The sequence below is a fragment of the Haemaphysalis longicornis genome, unplaced genomic scaffold, assembly GCF_048455015.1.
Source record: "Haemaphysalis longicornis isolate Haplotype H1 unplaced genomic scaffold, Haemaphysalis longicornis Haplotype H1 scaffold_11, whole genome shotgun sequence".
In the NCBI taxonomy this organism is placed as follows: domain Eukaryota; kingdom Metazoa; phylum Arthropoda; class Arachnida; order Ixodida; family Ixodidae; genus Haemaphysalis; species Haemaphysalis longicornis.
Genome location: NW_027526214.1, coordinates 23790145 through 23793430, shown reverse-complemented (window position 1 = coordinate 23793430; position 3286 = coordinate 23790145).

Here is a 3286-nt window from a genome sequence, read left to right as displayed (position 1 = left end):
ATATATCCCCGGATGTATTACCTTCTGTATTTAATCAAACACTCACAACCATAGAAAATGTCTCAAATGCACACTCCAACCATAAGCTCATTATACTTGGAGACTTCAACACCCCAGGTATTCGCTGGAACAGTCTTTCCTTTGAGCACAAAAACCATTATGCAGCGCAGAAATGCAGCATGCTATTAGATTTTCAATCGTTCACCTCCATGCAGCAGTTTTGCCGCATAGAAAACTCTTGTGGTAATGTTCTAGATGTGTGCTTCTCAAACTTAAAAAACGTACAAGTGTGTGCCTCCGAAACATCCCTTGTGCACCCCGACAAGTTTCACCCCCCTCTTATTGTCTCTGTCTCGGTCACGACCCAGCATCGCTCTGGCGGTGTTGACAATTGTGCAGTCCCGCGATATGCTTTCAAGCGTGGAGATTATGCTGGGCTGTATCACTTTTATTCATCTGCTGAATGGTCTAGTGTTTTGGATGTCAATGATGTTGACGAACAGGTTCGACGTTTCACTGAAATCGTCAGAAGGGGCATGGAAAAGTATATCCCTTCTTATAAGCCTGTTCCTTCCAAATTTCCCCACTGGTTTTCTAAAGAACTTCGAAGTTCGCTTAAACTTAAGGATAGCGCCCACAAAAAGGCCAAGCGTTCTGGGCTTGACAAGTGGAAAACGGAGTTTAGTCGGTATCGCTCACTTTGTAAAATCCTCTACCGGCGTGACCACCAGCTCTATATAGAATCGTTAGAGGCTGCTGCGTCTCAGAAACCGGCTGAATTCTGGAGGTATGTACGCGGCCGTTCTAAGGCGTCTAAAGAACACGTTAGCCTGCTTAATTCCGATGGTGAAGAGGTTGAGGATGTTGCCACCAGTTTTGCTCAGTACTTTCATTCTGTCTTTCAACTGCTAGATGGCAACGACGAACGCCTATCGTTTAATAACTCTAATTTTAACACACTTAGGTTCGATGAAAAAATTGTCAATGATAGCCTTCAACGGATGAAACCATCATTTTCCTGTGGTGCAGATGGAATTCCAGCAGCCCTCATGAAGGCTTACGGCAACATTTTTGTGCCTGTCTTAACTTCCATTTATAATAACTGCTTACTTTTAGGTAAATTTCCTTGTGCATGGAAGATCGCTCGAATTTTTCCAATATTTAAGTCTGGTGATAAGTCAGCCGTTTCTAACTATCGCCCGATCTCACTCCTTTGTGTCGCCTCAAAACTCTTTGAGTCAGCTCTGCACAAAGTTCTTGCTGCCTGCGTCAAGAACGTTGTGATACCAAATCAGCACGGCTTTTTCTCTGGTCGATCGACGGTCACAAATCTTGCAAGCTTTATGACACAGGCTTCGGCTGCAGTTTGTGAAAACGGCCAGTTGGACGTTATTTATTTTGACCTCAGTAAGGCGTTTGATGTGGTGAACCATCAGTTATTAATTAACAAGCTTGCTAAGTCCGGTGTAGACGCAAGCCTTGTTGCCTTGTTGTCCAACTATCTCCTTGACCGGTCCTTTTATGTAGATGTTAACTACAAAAAGTCTAGTGTTTACCCTGCAACAAGTGGTGTACCCCAGGGTTCCGTGCTGGGTCCATTATTGTTTTCTGTCTTTATCAATGATGTTTCAACAGTGTTAACAAACTCTTCTTTTCTTCTCTATGCTGATGATGTCAAACTATTTAGGCACATTAGCGGTGTTCAGGACTGCTGTGCCTTGCAGAGGGATGTGTCGGAATTATCGGTCTGGTGCAGGAAAAACTGCCTAATTTTAAACCCCACTAAAACAAAGGTTGTCACCTACAGCCGGAAAACCCACCGTCTGCTGTTTTCCTACAGTATTGAGGGAGCTCCTCTGCAAAGGGTTGATGAGATTAGGGACCTAGGGGTGCTTTTCGACAGTACCCTCTCTTTTTCTCCTCATATTAGGCTCATCACCCGGCGAGCACTCCGAAGCCTTGGAAATGTGTGTCGGATTACAAAGGAATTCTCTTCTCCAGATCCATTTCTAATGCTATACAATGCAATATGTATACCACAGTTAGAATATGCTTCTGCTGCCTGGAACGGCATCTCCAAATCTAGTAGTGAAATAATAGAACGTGTGCAGAAGAAGTTTTTATCCATATTTAAGCACCGTCATCACAATCAGAGTTTTCATCCTGATTCTGACTTACCCATAGTCCCTTCCATCCCTTCCTTGAACTGCAGACGTATGCGTGCAGACCTTACATTTCTTCACAAAATTGTTCATGGCGACCTTTCTTGCGCAGACCTGCTTAACTGTTTAGATTTTAGTGTACCACAAAAGCCCACCAGGTCGCATCGCCCGTTCTTGACCGCTGCGCGCAACTCCAATCATTCTCCTGTGCGCAGAATACAGAATTGTTACAACCACTTCTTTGAACGCCTTGACATATTTCAGAAATCCTTTACAATTTACCGTACAGCGCTGTTGAATACAGTATGTTAAACACCTATGATATGTCTGTCGCTCTTTTTTTTCTGGAATTTGGTTTCTCTGCGGTTGTGTCTATCCAACTGATAGTTGCCTATTTTTGAAACTGTTTACTGTCATTTGTTCATATTATCATTTGTCTCTACACTCCGTTGTTTTTGTTGTATTACTGTCAAACTTTGTTGCTCTGCCTGTCGTGTGGCCTTTACGACAGGCAGAGCAACATAGGCATCTTCTTTTATTATTTTTCACCTGTACCCAGGCTCCGCCTGTGCTGTATTTGTCATTTTCACTACGTCAATTTGTGTGTCTTGTCGCTTGTTTGTTTCTTGCTATATGTTTCTTGTATTTTGTTTTCATGAAACTACCCGTGCGCCAGCACTCAGGCCTCTGGCTGTTCCTGGGCACGTAAATAAACATGATTGATTGATTGATTGATTGATTGATTATTATTATTATTATTATTATTCTTAAAGTTGTATTCGGCTCTCTGCTTACCTCTTCTTGAATACGGGTCTGTTGTCTGGAATGGAACTTGCAAGTCCAATAGTGACCGTATCGAAAGGGTTCAAAGTAAGTTCCTTTCTATCTTTAAGCACCGCTTCCGTCATGTGCAAGACGACGCAAACGGCATCATGTCTCTTCTGAAAAGCATTCCTTCCCTTCGGTGTCGACGAATGCGAGCTGATATTATCTTTCTCTATAAACTTCTTCATGGTAATATTTTGTGTGACGATTTGGTTACACTTATCAATGTCAATTTGCCAAATAAACTTTTCAGAAAATTTTCAGCTTTCAGACCAGTTGCTTTAAATAGCCGACGCTCG